Source organism: Corvus cornix, chromosome 1, assembly GCF_000738735.6.
Source record: "Corvus cornix cornix isolate S_Up_H32 chromosome 1, ASM73873v5, whole genome shotgun sequence".
In the NCBI taxonomy this organism is placed as follows: Eukaryota; Metazoa; Chordata; class Aves; order Passeriformes; family Corvidae; genus Corvus; species Corvus cornix.
The window spans coordinates 54,131,094-54,149,606 of NC_046332.1; the positions used below are offsets into that span (position 1 = coordinate 54,131,094).

Sequence of the window (18,513 nt, forward strand, 5' to 3'; positions counted from 1 at the left end):
ATTTTTTGTGTGCTATGTCAACTTCCCGTTGTTATGCTTTTTTTAGCTAGCAAGCTTATAAAAATTGACATACTGTACTTGCTCAAGTCAGAACTGACTACCTTTAGTTTCTTGCCTTTCACGGAAATCCACTGCATTCTGTTTGCTATTCATCGCTCCAATAGAAGCATCAATATTGCAGAACCAAGTAACTGTCTTCACTTCGGTTTGTCTTTCTGAGTGCAATTGGCGGGGGGGTGTGCCTCATACAAATTAATATATGAGTCAAGCTAATATAAGCAATAGTTGGAGCCTTAGATTAGGTAAAAAGGGTGTAAAACAGAGTTTGATGCTGAGAGTCCTGAACTGCACTTCTAAATTTCCAGGTATTTTTATACTTACAAATTTCTCAATGGTTTTACTTCCTGGTTTTTATTTTTAGCTGGCTTTGTTATTTCATGTTTATCTTATGCAGTAGTTCTCCAGCTAGTCTAAATCTGTTTGTTCGTGATCCTTAGAGAGATGGCTGGACACATGATATAGATTCTCCAAATTTAGTAGCAGTAAATTTCAGTAATCAGCAGTCATCTGCTTCACTTTAGTTATTAATACTTTACATTGCAAAAAATGAAGTTCTCTCAGTCTTTTGCCATGGTTATATGGGGAGTATTCTTGACATAATCAGGAAATAGTTAACACACAATTTTTTTTTTTTGTTAAAGTTCATGCTATCAAAACTCTAAATTGGTGCTAGATATCTCTGTTCAAATCTTCAGTATTTGTTCAGAGAATTATTTAAAGCATTATTTGTGATTTTTTTTTTTTTACACAACTTTATAATAGTCTTGGAAATATTCATCTGCTTGCTAGAAGGTATGGGAGGACCTATTATACATGGAGAGTGTGTATAAGCTTGGTCCTGAATTACTGCACCTCTTTGAGGAGAAGTGAGGCGAATTTATTGCTGTGTTAGAGTCATTTAATTAAAAAAAAAAACCAAACAAACAAACAAAAAAAAAACAACAAAAAACCACACATGCAACCCTAGCACGAAATTGCTGGGTTAGAGATGGGGGGTTTTTTTCTTTTATTTAATTTTATTTTTTCTTTTTAAAACTGCAGTCTTGAAAGTGAATTCAAAATCTGTTACTTTGGGAGAAGAGCAATCAAAGCATTTATTGTTTATTCTCTTAATTCTTCTTCCTCTGACCAGAAAGTAACCTCAAATTGAGTGAATTAACTGAGTGTCATAGGTTATGCCTGAACCAAATAATAATGGAATAGTAGCTGAAAGTACACTGATACCTTTAAAGTTAATGTTCTGAAATATTTCAGTGGAATCTTTTCTTCTTTTAAAAAATACATGCATATCACTTTCAAGGCTGCTGACACCACGAATTAGATGGAAAGATGGTTCCTTAACAAAGAAACAAGAAGGCAGGAATAAAAAAATACACTTCTAAATCTAAGATTTAAGAATGAACAAGAGTTATAAAATCTAGTATGTTTGCAGTATGAATACTGCAGTGTTGAGTAAGCATGTGACAAAAATAAAATGAAACTATTGTTTTAACTTAGGAGGGAGGGGTGTAAACAGTGTATGAGAAAGATACAGCTACATACACTTCTAGATCTTAGAATCTTAGAGAATGGGAGTGTTCAGATTTCTTGGTAGTGAACAGTAAGATTAATTCTGTCTTTTTCCCAGATTAATTCAATAAAACCCCAAAAGTGTTTCCAGCAAGTGTTGAACTGTGTCAATGTGTTTATTCAAATTTAGTGGTGTGTTAGTGGCACTGAGCTGTGAGAGGAGAGCTTGGCAAATTCACCAGCAGTTGTCCAAAAAGCTACGCTGCAAAATGTCCTAACATAGGAGTAACTTAGACAGAGCAGGGGACACTTGTCAAAGATGCCCCACTTCATGCTGTGCTACCTCAGTGCAAACCCTGTCTCATTTCCAGTTAAACTAAGCTAGCCTGGGAAAACTGAGATATGGACATGTAATTGCTGGTGTCAGGGCTATGGAGGAGAGTAGTAATGTACAAATGTAATGCTTTAGACTGTGGAACACTTAAGTCTTTCAGGTTCACGTTCAGTTTTCTAATTTTAATGTGATTTAAGGTTGGGAAAGGGTCACAATGAACAATGAAGCAATAGCTTTGCTTTCATATTGCATCTGTGTTTTGCATTAATGACTAAGTAACAAAAGCAATGGAATATGGTTGTGTGCAATGGTGTATAACATTATTGATGAGGAAGAGGTTTTGGCCAAGAAGTATCAAGAGAGTGCTTTTATTGTATGAGCAAAAGGCACGAGGTAAATGTTTAATTTTACATTGTGTTCTTGGGTATTAGAGACAACATACAGTACTTAATACAAAGGCCTTGCTATGTTTTACTCCAAGTCACTGACCTGTCAGTCAGATTGCAGGCCTAGTGGTACCTTCTGGATATAATATGTTACACAGAGGTTTAAGGAGCTTATTAGGAGTTATAGTAGCATTTAAGGAGCTTATTAGTATGCATAGTAGCCAGAAATTGACTTGTACCTGGTTTTCATGGGGTCAGAAAAGATGGAGTTTGGCTTGGTGTTGCCATAAACCCTTAACCATAAACAATAAAAACCAAAAATGTTATTTTATATTGGTCTTGGTCTTTGATAAATCAACTAAGAAATACTGAAATCAAGGAAGGGCTCCTTCATTGCTTGGGAACACTCCAATTGCTAAAACAAGCACAAATACATATACACACATGCACACATGCTCTCTTTTTCTTTCTCTCTTTTTTTTTTACAGTTCCAGTAGTTTTTTTCAAAGAGCATTCCTGACTTGTGTATGTGAGCCTGCTTCTGTGGAATTTCAGTTTTGCATCTTCAGAATCCTTCTTCCTCAGCAGAGCCCTTGCTTTTAGGGACTTGGGAAATGTAATAGAGCTGCCTGCAGACATGATTCCCAGCTTTTATTGATGTCTCCTTTGTCTGTCTCTCATCCACAGGCTTAAGACACAAGGATGGAGGTAGGAGGAGCACTCTTGGTAACAACTGTATTGACTTTATTACCAAAACATAATGGTACACAGCTTTGTGCAGACACTCCTGGATTTCAGTAGATTCCTGGCTTAGCTATCAGTACAGTTCTTATCTTGAACTTCCTCCTTTCATCCTTTTCCTGTTCCACAACCCCTTTGCTCACATACACTGCCTTCAATTTTATGTGATAATTTGCTTATTCTCCTTGCAGATGAAATCTATTTTAATAGCAATGTAGAAAACATCGTGTTGAATTTTGGGGTGGTTTGTTTCTTTTGGAGCATTTCGTAGTAAAGTTTAAAAAAAAAACCCAACAAAACACCCTCCAAAATCATTAAAAAAAAAAAAAAAAAAGAGGAAGAACTCAAACAAACAAACAGCCCAGAATCCTGTAATTCATGTAAGGTTTTGTGTTCATGTTTTGTATGGGCGGGTGGAATTACCTGCAAGTTTTCTTACTAATGTATTTACTGTAGAAAATAGTTCTTCTAAGTTTTCATTTCATGGTGTGTATAGTTTAATTTTAGAGGGATTTAGTTATGCAACAGGAAAAAACCCTTCCATACTTAAGCTAGAACCTGAAAGGAACCAGGCAATTGAAAGAATAATATCAGTTAAACACATGAAGTTTCAAATGAAGAATTTGGCCTGACTGTAAAAATGAGAAATGCACTTTCAAAGATATTAAATGTTGCAGCTGTCTTATTTTAATAATTTTCTGTCAATCTTTTAAGGTAAGTTTACAAGTACAAATTAGTATTTTCTCTTGATAGAGAACAGTTTTCATATTCTTTTTCCAGAAAAGTTGAAGTAAATCTCTTAGTGCCGGGTAGCCTTTTTGCTCACATCTGTCTTTATCTTTGCCTTCCACATTTTATATATATATATGTATGGTGGAGATTTCGTCTTTACTTTTTCCTCTCTTGGCTTCTTCAGAGGGGAGACCAACTGTCAGAGCATACCTTTACAGTTTAGTTTTATTTTGACATTGCACTCCTGCTTTAATTCACCATGGTAAGTTGGGTAAGTTGTGCCTATTTAATCTAGATTGCCTATTTTAGCTGTCTGATTTAAAAAAAACCAACATAGGTAGTAAGAGGTGGGGTGGGGGTATAAGTGTAAATATAGCTGTGCATGTATAAAATAGACTGGAAATGGCTCTTTAATGCAGTTCCTGAAGTTAGCATTCCTACCTGGATAAATTATATAAAAAGTGTTGCTGCAGTTACCTGGCAATCTCACTTTAATTGGCACACTTGTGGCAATGGACTCTTCTAGTAGATATTGTCCTGCTGTATTACTGTAGGAACAAAAATAGGAAGGGAGAAAAGAAACACTTCCCAATCTTCCCCTCACATGGCCTGCCAAATCTCTTTTTGTGCTTCCAGATAGCCCTGTTAATTTCCAGTTGTCTATCATGACCTGACTAGAAGGCTTATTGCAATGGAGTGGAGTGCTTGGGTCCGTGCTGTATAAGTAGCTTTGTTTTAATAGTTTAGTATAAAAACCTTAAAGAAACCGTAATTCATGTTATCTAGGGAACCAGTAAAAGGACTGCACACAGTTAAATCTCTGGCATTCTTTAGTCTAAGAAAATGATACCTAGCAGGGATGTGAACTCCAGATCTCTTGCCTACTTCAAGTAAAATAGCATGGTCATTCTAGGCTGGGGGCAGATGAACTCCTGCTCATAATAACAGGTAAGTTACTATTCTTGCTAACAATCTGTTGTGGTTTTTTTTAAATATTTTTTTTTCCCTGAAATTAATTAAGACTCTTTTGAATCTGTCTGCCCAAAAATTGCAGTGGGGTAAGCTGCAGAGCTAATAAATGGCTTGAGGACTGATAAAGTAGTGGACAGAAGCTTATTTTGAAATTAGCTCTTATTCTCTTACATGTGAAAATTGTTGGGGTTTTTTTTTTCACATCCAAGTTTCCAGATGACCAAAAGTTAGGTTAGAATTTTGTTTCCTTTTGAAGTAAACATCTGCATAATCTTTAGCTCCTCTAATCAGACACACAATTGTCCAGTTTGTGGTTCATGTCCCATTAAGGTATTATGCACAGGTGACAATAAAGTCTAGAGCTTCACTGTAAATAAACAGTCGGCCTGGCAATAGACAGATGTTTTATAAACTTTCTGTGGTTCATTAATACAACTGATGTTACTACATGAAAGCTAAAGTTCAATAAGAAAATTCTGCATTCAGGTCTCAGTGTATGTTTCTGTTTCCTTGAAGCACGGTAGACACCTTGGCATAACGTAGCAGCACATAATGGTTTGTGGGTTTTGAAAAGGTGCAGGCCATATTGTGCTGCCTCAAAAATACAAGGATTTCATCACCCTGAAGAGACATACCACTTATGAATTAGCCAATCTTGTGATGCTGATGTCTGTCATGCTTTAGCAGCACGTAAATATTGGTGTTAAGACTGTAAATATCTCCAGTATTAACTGTGCTGCTGAAGTAAGGCTAGCAACTTCTGCACGTGAGTCGTGGAACAGGACATTGCATGTATTTCCTATGCCTTTTTGTTGCTATAAATTTGTATATTGTTTGTATATGAAGACTTTCTTAGCTTTTTTTTGTATTTTCATTTATTCAGAAACTATATTTAGAACTTCATTGTATTTTCATTTATTCAGAAACTATATTTAGAACTTCATAGTAAATATAGAATAGACATGTATATAGAAATTTTGCTTTGGCTTATGTGAAAACTGAACTTTTTAAAGGAGCCATCTCAAGCTACACCTGTCTAACAATGCTTTGGTAAGTGTGTTTGTTTATATATTTAAAAACTATAAAAATTATGTTACTTTAATTGTCAGTATGTCTTTATTAAAGCTCTTAAAACTGTGTTCATTTTTACTACCTTTTTTAAGTTAGTGGAACTGGGAAGTTTTGGTCATGCTTTTAGCAAAGAGAACTCATAAAGAAAAAGTGCCTTCCAATTTTCGTAACAAAACTTATTAAACACTTCATTTCTTAAACCACTGGGCTACAGACAGGTAACAGTTTTATGGTTAGAAGTTTAAACTGTGTATCTGACTATGAATTTACTAATATTTTTCTCATCTTCCACTAAGATCTTTCTCTTGCAGGAGAATCTTTCATTGAGATGATTTAAATTGCTGCAGTGAGAATGGAAATTACTTGGGCTCCTTTCCTTTTAAAAGCTGCATGCAAGAACTGTGTGGTGAGTCAAATGTAGACTAATGGTTATGTAAATGTCACTAATTTTAGATACAGATATGAAAGTGTGTTTCCTTTTAAGATTTTATTTTCTTCACTATCATGACTCAGTATCACTTGCTAATCTAATTTTATTAGCCCTGTTGTATTTTACCATTTAAAAGACACATACCTTATTCAAATAAGCTTTCACAGAGTCAAGTTAATATATCATATAGATGTTTTAAAAGGAGGAAAAAAGCTTATCTGCACTGGAGATTTGTTTTGATTTTAGCATTCACAGGCCTGCTACTGGTGCAGTTGCATAGGTACAAACATGATATAGATTAATATTAATCCAAGTTGTTATAATTCATAAGTTTGCATTATTTGATCATATTTCAGACTGGTAAAAATCACACTCTCTTTGTCAACTACTACTATGGATTTGAACTGGTAAAGTAACTAATGGCTAAAATTTCTGATTTAGTTGAGTCCTGAGCAGTTCTCAGTAGCAAAGCTGTGCAGAATTAGACAGCCTACAGCTTTTCTTAAAGAAGACTTCTGTGTGCACATTTACCTACTACAGGTCTCTTAAGATACATGACCAAGATGAGGCTGACTACTTAGAAAAAATATCCTATTTGGCTCAAAGTTGGATAGCTTTCTAATTGAGTTTCTTCAAGTAGCACTGTGTTGTATTTGTGTGTTTGTGACTGCCTAATATTAAAGACCTGCACATACATTTCAGCCATTTGAAGACTTAGAAATGCATGGAAAAATCAAAATCTGGGAATTATAAAAGAAAAAGGTGTTATTCTTCCACTATGCCACTTCCCTTAAAGGTCACTGATTTTTTTTCAGCATGCTGCAGACTGGTGCCTGCAGCAGGCCATCCATCCAGTTGCTCTTGTAGAGCTAGTATTTTAATGTACCCAGAATTTTTGCCAGGGACTTCTATGAGTAGATGTGAATCTAAAAAGCTGATCAGAGACTTGAGAACATACAAGTAAGCCTGTTTGCATGTCTTTGTCAAAGTCCAGTGGCCAAACCGTTTGTTCCCGACTACTTCATTGTGCTCGTGTTGGCCTTTGTGCGAAGAGTGACACAGACTGTGCTTCCTTCTGGTTCACCATGCAAACTCCGATCACTGGCACAAGGGCAGGAAATAGCAGGGAGCAGGAAGAAGCAGAAGGGCAAAGGTTGGACCGCCTTGTTTGGTGGCCCTAGCAGCTTAGAATAGTTCAGTGACATGGTGAAAACACAGTTTGAGCATTTGCAGAACCAGAGTTCAACTGAGGAACCAAAGTTCCTGTCTGAATTAAGAAAACTACTTCAAGTGCTTATGAAAGCCTACTCAAATGATTCAGTTCCTAAACCTTTGAAAAGGATGTTACATTTCTCGCACAGTTCACAGGTGGCTTAATATTATCAGTTATATTTTCCAGAGGTTTGCTTGTAATGGGTGGTGCCATAGGCTGTGGCTGGATCAAACTCACTTGGTGTTGCAGCTCTGGAGTCCTAAGGACTGTGCCTGATGTAAGAAAGGAAGGCTCACTGTTTTCAGTTCAGGTGCTTATTTTCTGCTCGGCATAGGAACTGTATGGGAAAAAGATGTTTAATTCACATAAAAGGGAAAGAAAAGATAGGCCTGCTTGAAAATAAGCTGAGACTAATAGCTGTATATGAGTGAAGACAACTCAAGTGTGAAGAGCATGTCTAAAAATGTGATGTTAAAAGGTTGGAGCTGAGAAGAGATACGGAAAGGACAGATCTGATGAACTGGAAAATCAGAAGGATTGAAATACGTTGGGCAAAGATTTGGGTGTTTGTTTATTGAAATTGGAAGAAGCAGCAGCGTGACAGAGGGGATCTGGCTTGAGGCAAAGAGAATGAGTCAGGCTTGGGGAAAGGGGCTTGCACTCCTCAGATCATTCCTAACATTCATTGGAGTGCTCTGCACTTCAGATCCAGAAGGGAATGCAGACTGTTAAGTAGTAGCTTTTGCTGTCATACAGGAAATCATCTCATCATATTCCACAGAGAAGAGGGCAAGCCTATTAGTACCCTTAGCTACTTCATGGATTTTGGTCCTGAAAAGCAATCCCAAAGTAAGAGTAGCTGATGTCATAAGGGAGATCTCTAGTTCAAACAGGGTCAGGCAAAGCTGTTTCTTTAGGGCTGTGTCCTGTCGATTTTGAATATACTCGAGGATGGAGACTCTGCAGCCTGTCCTGTTCAGCTAGAATTTCGTGCAGTTCATTTCTTACCTGTTGCCTCTTGTCCTGTCTCTGGACACAACTGAGAAGAGCCTGGCTACATCTTCTTTACTCCTGTACCCCCACCAGCAGACATTGAGAAACATTGCTGAGATCACACAAACACAAGCCTTTTCTTCTCCAGGCTGGAGTCTCAGCTTGCTCAGCCCTTCTTCATGTGAAAGATTCTTCAGTTCTCTCATCGTCTTTGTGGAAGTAAATAAAATGCTTCATATAATAGGGAGAATTAGAATTCAAAGGAGGAAATGTTTTTGTGGGGGAAAAAAAACCAAAAACACAAGCTAATAACTGTAAAAGAACATGAAGATCACAAAATGAATCACTAAGAAGTTAGATAACTCCTGCTTTAAGATTCTACTATCTTCATTTGCCCCGTTGTGTCAGTGTACTATGAAGCAATCTTCGTGATCATACAGAATATTAAATCTGTTGATAGGATCAGCCTGGTGTGGTGCTGGATCAGGGAAGATGTTTGTGGGCTATGCAAGCAAGAAGCCTGATGTTGCTATAGGTGCTGCAAAACTTAGTAAAAAATTCTGTAGGCAATGTAACAAATGGCTGCAAGTAGAGGAAACCATGTCTTCATAGTTATGTCAAGTGAGAATTCCTAAGAAGTGAATGTGATGTTTATTTTTCTGCCTTTATTCTCACATGATGCTGGACAAGTTACCAGGCCATTGTTTCTGTAGTGCTTATATTGTGCTTTACTTGAGAGGTGTCTGATTTAAGACACTCATGTCTGAAAGAAACACTGGTGGTTCACATTGGTAGCTGAGCTTCTTAAGAGTTGTCATTTGAATTAAAATACTCTGTGAAGTTATGTCTCCTGACATTCTCCTGTCGTCTTAGAGGGTACCTCAAACTGTTGCATACTACGATAGTTTCTACACCTCCGTGTCACATTTAAAATAGGGATAATGGACACATACCTTGAAGGGTTGTTGGCTACTTTTGTTTAGTAGCTGTACTACAGTAATGCATTTCCTCATTGAATTTTCTATGGCATTTATTAATTTTGATTTCAGAGGAAGAGGTGAGTACTGTGCATCTTTTAAAGACCTGTTCTGCAATCAACTTTCCTTGTTACCAGCTCATACTGGGAAACAGAGTTTCCATGCTGTTTATTCATAATCTGTTTCTGTAGTCCTGTGAACTCCAAAATACTCTGATTTGTGTCCTGTCACTGATTCATTTTGCAAATACAATTATTATTATTAAACACTTGTGTGTGCCATTTTTTGAATGTTGTTTCTGTAAGTTACTGTCAACATTCTGCAAAATCTTTTATACACTAAAGGTAATGTACATGTTCGAACTTCAGCATATTTGACATTAAATTTACCTGTGAAGATCTATTTTCCAGAAAGAATGAACTAGTTAAATTGTTATAATTTCTTAATGTACAGTGGTAAGCACTGCATCTCTAAAAATATAAAGTGACTTATACCTATGTATTTAGGACTTCTACAGCCATTTTCTTCAAATTGCAAAGACTGTTTTCTTGGTACTGCCTATGGTACTACACTTAGCAAAGTGAGAGTGGTCTGTACTAGAAATTTGGATACAGTGATCTGAAAATGTTTCAGCTTTTCCCTTTGTCATGGTATCTTGTTAAGTATTGGGGGAAGTTCTTCTAATCAGGTAGCAATATTAGCAGTAATGGTTGAAATTTGAAGTGTTTAGATTCCCTGTGTCTTCATCACAACCTACTGTCACAAAAGTCACAAGAAGTGGTAGAATATATCCAAAGTGGTGAGCTGCTATTGTACCAGTTTAACAGCAGCAGCAATTCTTCATGTAAAGTAAAGCAAAACGTTTAAAATGTATTTGAAGGAAAACTTATGTCTGTGATATACGTGAATCTCCTTTCTAAGATGGCAGTTGTAAGTGTGTATCAGAATAAAATATTTAACTTTAAAGAGAAATAGGAAAAAAAATGGAAAAATGCAATGGCATGAGTGGCATTGCTCATCTTTCTGTGAGAGGGATAATAATCATTGGAGTACTTCTTTATCACTCTAAATTATTTCTGATAGAAGTTATTCAATGGTCGTCAGGTGCAACTCTTATTTTTTTCCATATTTTATTCACTTATAATTGCTCTGTATTTGTTAATAAATTTATCTTATACTGCTTCTGCCTCTTAAAGTTAAATTTTAACCTTATGTTCAAAAGTTCTGAAATTAACATATTAATTATAGCAGCACTTATCCAGTTTGTATCTTCAGTCTAAAGTATATGGTGCTGAGTAGGTGAAGGCTTAGTTTCTCTTGAGAGATAGGAACAATATATCCATAGTGTTTTCGTCTGCTGTTTATAGCCAAAGGAGTCAGACATGGATAGAAAGCTTCACATTTCCCTACATTTCTGCAGGGAAAGCATGTGGCTTTATTGCCCATAAAAGAACCTTCTGTCAGCAGCTTTTACACTTTTAAGTGGTTTTAAAAGTAAAACATTTTGGAATCTCTCAACAAATACTCAAAAAAACCTTAAGTATTATAAAATTTGAAAAATATAAGGCATAGATTATAGCATGTAAAGTCTCAAATGTATAAATTTTTAATGTTTTATTGAAATAAAGGCACAGGAAGAGCTTCAGGGGTTATATTATTCGATCAGCTAAAATAGTCAACAATAATATAAGACTATGGTTCTACAGCCTTGTGATTCTTGAGCCAGACAAGTTTGGGAATGAGAGTCTTCTTGTTTCCTTCACTAATACCCTGGCTCTGATATTTCCTTGGTGGTTTCACTGAATGACTGTAGATTAGTTTTTGGTAAGCTCAGCCAGCTGAATGTGCTTGCTTTATGTAAGCAGCAGTGCCGGCACCAAGAAAAGTACCCTTCGCTCCTGCGACTGGCATTCCAGTTTTAGAGTTCATTGCCACTGCTTAAATTACTGCAAGGAATATTCAGGACCTTATTCTTCCTTTCTTGACACTACTACAGGCAGACTTTGCCTATCTGCTCTTTAAATCAGTATCAAAAGGTCTAAAAACATCTTGGTCTCTTTTTTTTGTACAGAACATTGGTATCAACATATGAAACCAGCACAAAAATGCTCATATAGATATAGCTTCTTAGCACACAGAAGCAGCTGTGATACACTTTTCCTGTTGTCAAGACAATGTGAAAGTCTCCCTCTTTTCCAACAAGCAATATCTGTTACTTTCAGACACATCAATAAATTCATTAAAGCTATATTATCCATCTATAATGGAACTTCCAGATCAAAAATACGAGATTTCCAGTAGTATGAGACAAAGATGGACAAGAGCTCTAATGTTTTGGAGGTATGAAATCTGTTAAATGATTTGTGCTTCAACCAGTTTTAGGAAGTGTGCATGAATGGTAGGTTGGACAGTCAGGAAAAAGGATTTCACTGCAGATTTGACAACATCGTGTAGCCAGACAGCCCCCTGTTGGTTGTATTGTTGTGGAGGTTCTAGTAAGGAATTGTGCTTTAATCCAGCTGTTCATTGCACTCAGCAAGCGATTTTTTTCAATCCCATATCACAAATAGAGAAAGTGGAGGGAGAAGAAAAAAGTGCATGCTTGTAAAAACTACCTTTGAATCAAGTTTTATCTCGTCTATAAGAAATGTTAAAGCTTGGTTAAATAGAGTGTCAACACACAGTTTCTTAATGCCTTTATAGAAGCTTATTTTTGAATTGCTGTAGTAAAAATGTAGAGCAGTACTTTGTCCTTGCGATAAAACTTTAAACTAGCATGCTTTAATATCACATTTGCAGCCTGACTAATGCAAAGTATTTAGATAAAGTTCTGTCAAGAATGCAGGGTTTTAAAACATAGAAGTTTGTAAGCTGGCAGTGAACTAGCCTTGTACAGCCAGGTACAGCCTTGTTTAATGACTGAGACTCTTACAGGCACATCTATGAGAGCTTTTGCTATTTAACAAAGTACAGTTTTACCAAGAGGCCTGGAGGTTTTATTAATCACATTTGCTTTGCTTTAAGATGTTTTTTTATATGTTTTAAGTTGCTACCAAAGCAACTAGCTGCATACTTCCAGTTTGTGTTTTCCAGCAATTGTAGGAGACTTACTAGGCATTTTGGCTTTTATTTTTTCCAAAATGTCTGTAAAGAGAACCTAAAATCTCCCTTGTAATGGTCACTGTATATACATGTAATGATGGAATGCTGTAGGTACTGTATGAAATGTAGTACTGGGTGATGCAAGTATTCCAGAAAGAAATCTGTCACAGAGACACGGGATCTTCTGCTCTGAGATAAACAATACAGAGGTTATCTCTTTCTGCGTAGGGTATTGCCAGGGTTATAACACCTCATCTTCATTTAAGGAATTGCATTTGTGGCTGAAAATCCATAGCTGCAACAGTGCTAGAGAAACTGATGTAACAATTAGTTTTCTACTACAGCACAGAAGACTAGCATGATGCCAAGAAAGCCAGAGTGCTTAAGGACTTTTTCTCACTCTTAGAACACATTAAAAGAATCAGTGATCAGACATCTTGGAACAGCTGGCAGAAATAAGAGGGTAAGGCTGTATGCTGTGTTTGAAAAGGGGGAATGGGAAAGATGGGGACAGAACAAAGAGCTGGTTTAAAATTGTCACGACTTGCTAAAGTCCCTCAGAAGAGTTTTAAGAAACTACCTGAAACAATCTCAAGCAAGGGGACTCTTCCACAAAACAGAAAACCTGGGTTTCAGAAGCCTGAGGAGATTCAAGTTCACATCTCCTGCTTCTGAAAAAATACCTAGTGGAAGTTGCCCACAGATGTTCCCCATCTTTCTTGTTAAATCAAGGATATATGCAAAAAAGTCACAAAACTATTTTGTTCAAAGGTTGTTGGCAGTGATAACTATTGCTGTTAGCAGATGAAAGCAAGCTGCAGGTAGGATTTCAAAGGGTAGTGGAATTTGCTTTTATTGGACTAACTGTGCAGTTCCTTGTATGTTCCATATTTTCCTAAGATGTTTCCTGAAGTAATGGTAAAGCGAGCATACAATAAATGTAAGTACCCAATAAAGCACACTAAAGGAATACCTTATGTTTCCAGCAGATGAACACTGAGATAACGAATTATTTGTGAATTGCATCACGGTCCTCTATTACACCAAAATTCTGGGTTTTATTGCTGAAGAGAGCACCAGTAAAGGTGGCTTTAAACTGCTTTATGCTCCTACATTCTCTGAATCTGCTGAAGATGGAAAACAGGGAGCGGCATTAAAGAACTTCATGGCAGTTCAGCAACCAGCAAGGGGATTCACCTCTTCCCTCCTGCAATCTACCCTCAAACTGCTTTCTTCTTTCTGTGTTTGAAGCAGCTTTTTGAGTCTTTGGGTTTCGGGGGTTTTTGTTTTGGTTTGGGTTTTTTTCATGGGAGAGTTTAGAATCCCCCTTATAAATTAGCAGCATAGGTAAGAGCCTGTTCTAGGTTGAAGAAGATTCAAATAACTTCTCCTGTTCAGAAAAAACAAAATATTCTTCCTTTTCTGAGGAGTGGTTACTTCATTCCCAAATTAGGATTAATCTTCAGGACTTCCTCATGGTTCTTGGAGTATCTTTAATTTTTAGTTTGTTTAAGCAATTCTAGGTACTTAGAACATACAGGTAAATTGCAGAGCTGTTATATTGTGATCCCATTATTTTATGCTTATTCAGGCATAAAGTAAGTAGCCTTTTAGAGAAAAGCACTGCCTTTTGCTATGAATGTATCTCAGTTTCCTCTAAAATTGCAGGTTTTTGTCTTTAGCTGTGAACAATTGTCCAGAGTAGTGGAGATTTTCAATTGTAATTGACAGGATCCCAACTGTATCTCTCGGTTTTTTTCATGTTTACTGCAGGATTCTTTTAAAAACAGCACCTGGTCCTGGTGATTTGTAGTGTTCGAGTTTCTCAGGCTTTCAATAGGGTCTTCTTTTGAGACATCTAGGCCTAAGGAAACTACTGTGAATCCCCATAAGGCACATCCTTGAGAAAGGAATTTCTCTGTCACCCTTTATGTTAAAAACAAATAATTTATATTGAGCTTCTTTACCTGTGATGCTTTCTTTCATCTGCCTCTGGATATTACATAGACATAACAAAAAAATAGAATCCTCCTGAATTCTAGTATCTTTAAGAATACTTGTAATTCTTGTGTGTGTGTGGTGCATTGATACAGGGGCACTGCATGCAGCCATTGGTACCTGTGAGTCTGGTACTCTTGAACAGCAGAACATTGTTCAGCAGCACCTGTGAAAGCAGTAAGTGCATTTCTTTGTGCAAGAGCAGTGTTAATTAATCCCCTCATTCTTCAGACTACCTACCAGTGGCTACAAAGAGCTTTTCATTAGCCAATGATAGTAGCAATTTTATTTTTCACTAATCTTCATTAGTTTTTTCTTACTTTACTTTCTTACTTGTTTATATTAACACTCAAATAACTATTAATATGTGGTTTAGTTAAGAAACTGTAGCATTTCTGGTTTGTTGGGTTTGGGGCTTTTCCCCTTTGGTTGGAGAAATTGCTTCAGCCTAGGGAGAATTCCGTGTCTATGGATACCCCATGAATGAGCACGACCTCCCTGGAGGTTGCTACTTGCTGTGTAATGTAGTGGTGTCATTAAAGACTGTACATAAGATACACTTTACTTGACTTGATGAGCATCACATGAATCCTCTAAGAAGGCTGAGCAAGCAAAACATCTTGCGTCAAGATGTCACAAATGATACAGGCACCTGGCCTCTGGTTCTAGTTTGCCTGAGCAGAAACAAGATTTGAGAAAGACCAGAGCTCTTTTGCTTTTCTAACTTCTTGTCCTAGGCTGTCAGCAACTCTCCTAACATGGCTAGACCTTGATTAGATGGAGACAAGGAACAGAACATTTGCAAAACAGATCCTGATTTTATCCTACATAAATTCTTCTGAAGAAGTTAAGCACAGCTCAGACCTGGGAACACCAGGCAGTTGAATGATGCAGAGTTGGAATTTTCATGACACATGGTCTACAGTTCTTGAATTCCTTGGCAGCCATAATTCTAGAGAAATTATCAGCAACAATGTGGCACCAAAATTAATTATAGCAAGGTTGAATCACCTTTGAATCCTTGAGCTTCATCAGAGGAATCCAGCTCCTCACTGTCAAATCAGGCTCAGAATCACCCCTCATAAACGTCAATGGGTGTCTGGCCTTCAGTAATGATTCAAATATTCTCTACTCTGCTGGTACTGAGAGATCATTTTTTATAAGTTTCCAGTGTCCTGTAGGACTAGTTCCATGTAAAATATACCTGTGCTTACTCAGAACCAGAAGAGGACTGAAATGTTCTTTTGTACAATTCTCTTTAGCTGGACATCCTACACCAGTAGAGAGGTAGGCGTGGTTCACACTAGGGCAGCTTATAGAGATGGGAACTTCCTGTATTTTTCAGCATCTCACAGATTCAGAAGCACCGAGGTTGGAAAATGCCTCCAAGATCTTGCGTCCAACCATTAACCCAGCATCACCGTGTTCCCCACTAAACCATATCCCCAAGTGCCACAACCACGTGCCTTTTGAACTTTCCCGGGGATGGTGATTTCACCGCCTCCTTGGGCAGCCTGTTCCAATGCCTAACCACCCCTTCAATGAATAAAGTTTTCCTACTATCTAGTCTAAACCTATGCTAGCACAACTTGAGGGCCTTTCCTCTCATCTTGTCACTTGTTATCTGGGAGAAAAGACTGACACCCACCTTGCTACAACATCGTTTTAGGTAATTGCAGAGAGCTTGTTTGTTGTTCCAGGTAAGAAGTGACAGGATGAGAGGAAATGGCCTCAAACTGTACCAGGGGAGGTTTAGGTTGGACAGTAGGAGGAATTTCTTCTCAGAAAGGATGATTAGATATTGGAATGGGCTGCCCAGGGTGGTGGTGAAGTCACCGTCCCTGTAGGTGTTTAAGAAAAGATTGGATGTGGCACTTGATGGCGTGGTCCAGTTGACAAGGTGATGTTCAGTTGGTCATAGGTTGGACTTGATCTCAGAGGTCTTTCCCAAGCTAATTGATTCTGGGAAAGCTGCCTCCAATGACAGCAAATATTGACAGAGCAAAAAGATGCTGAAGTTTTATCTCTGCTGCAGAAAGAATTACTTTCTGAAAATGATGGTCTCAAATAGAGTCTTATTAGTTAATATTGCAAATGCTAATTTGAAATGGTAAGAATTGCCACAGACATCTAGAAGGTATTTAGATATGGTGCAGTAGAGTAGCAACATTTCCAGAGACAGACACCTTTATAAAAAGTATTTCTTTATGGTTTTTCTGAAGCACAAGGAGCTATTCAATGCTTTACATTCTCTTGGTATAGACAGGGTTGTACAAACTCTTCTTAGGATCCCCAAGACAAGTAAACACCAGTTGTCAAGTACAGGCATCACAAGAGCATAGGCTTTCCAACCCTGCAGGCCTAGATGCCCTCCAGCAAAGCAGCACAAGACTTAAAGATGAAAAAAGAAAAGACAACTTGTATGTGGCAGTTCACCTGCTTTTTTCATCCACATGGCAGTGTCTGTTTGCTCCAGAACATTGGGAATGTTTTTACAGTTGTACCTCTTCCTTTCAAGCACTGAAGTGGTTTTATAATGTGTTAAAGCCTACCAACTGTCACAGAGATTTGTGTATTCTATTTTAGTCACTCCTTGACTCCTTTTGGTCACAAGGTATTTTATGAGAGTATGTTAGATCATTAGTAACACTGCTTCTTTTTCTATTGAAAAGAGATCCCCTTTTTATTTCTTAAAAAGGGAAGGGGAAAGGTGATAGTGACCCAGTTCCAGTACAGTATTCACTTTGGCTGTCCCAGATCTCAAGAGATGTAAATGTATACAGCTGAAAGATCAGATACAGAGAAATGTTTTCAACCAGCAGTTTGTCACTACCAAGTTAGAAAGCCCTGAGAGCTCTGAGCTTTTGAAACAGTTATTTCCACACTGTTACCCACCCTGCCTGAAGGAACTGTGTGGTTTTTCTAGCAGGCATCATTGCCTCCAGTATGAGACCTGCATGCTTGTCACTGCCTGTTTCAGAAGAACAAAAGCCCACATATGCATGCATGTCCTGAACACTCCGTAAGTAATCTAAGAACTGTCATTATATCCTTTGCTCATGGCTTTATCTTGGTCCTGAGGGTAGACAAGAAGTCAGCATAGATCCCTCCACCAAACAGAGATGATCCAAACCATAGCAGTCTGATGTTCCATTAGCCTTCTATGACTTCGCGTAACATTCAGCTTTTCTGCTCAGTCTCAGAGCCTACCTCAGAAGCTCATTGAGAGCATGGATCATGGGTCAGAGGGTGGTGAGGCACTGGCACAGGGTGCCCAAAGAAGCTGTGGAAGCCCCATCCCTGGAATTGTTCAAGAGCAGGTTGGATGGGGCTTGAAGCAACCTGGTGTAGTAGAAGGTGTCCCTGCCCATGGCAGGAGGGTTGGAACCAGAGGATCTTTAAGGTCCCTTCCAACCCAAACCATTCTGCGATTTTATGGGTCAGACTTTCAATAGCTTAGCACAAGACAATGCTACAGCACAGCTTATGGGGGTGAACTATAGCAAACAGAGGAGTCGCTTCAAGTGTTCCTGTGCCTGCTAGGGCGTTTTCCAGCCAAGTTCTGCAGGGAGTCTCCAAAAGATGAGTCATGCAAGAAGATGATTGTTTGCCCATCATTTTTCCATTTCCAATCTTTATGTATTCATAGAGATTTTGGGACTGCATGTGGACACCAGTGAAGTCTGGACTGCACTATCAATTGTCAAAGAAATCTTGTAAGAGCAGAAAGCAGTTTTAGCCTAACCAGTGATGGAAGAAGCTTCTGTTATATCAGGGGCCATGCAGATACAGTTTTTCATTTACATTTTTGACATGGCCATATTTAAGCTATTAATGTGTTCTGGGGATCTACAGTTTACTGAGCCATCTTAAGAGGATAATATTTCAAACAACTATAGATAGCAAAGGAATATTACATGGCTTAAGGATAGAATTGCAAATGGAGAAAACAAAAGGTAAACCAGTCTGTTCCAGGAGATACATTTCCACTTCAT

The 18,513-nt window shown here is 37.7% G+C and overlaps 1 long non-coding RNA gene across 1 annotated transcript in view; it reads left to right on the plus strand.

Annotated features, from left to right (window-relative positions):
* The window catches only part of LOC109144712, a 109,644-nt gene that overhangs the window by 67,034 nt on the left and 24,097 nt on the right, over positions 1-18,513 (plus strand). The window contains exon 4 of the long non-coding RNA XR_005603912.1: positions 6,117-6,211. This is a non-coding gene — a long non-coding RNA (uncharacterized LOC109144712). The remainder of the gene's footprint in view (positions 1-6,116; positions 6,212-18,513) is intronic.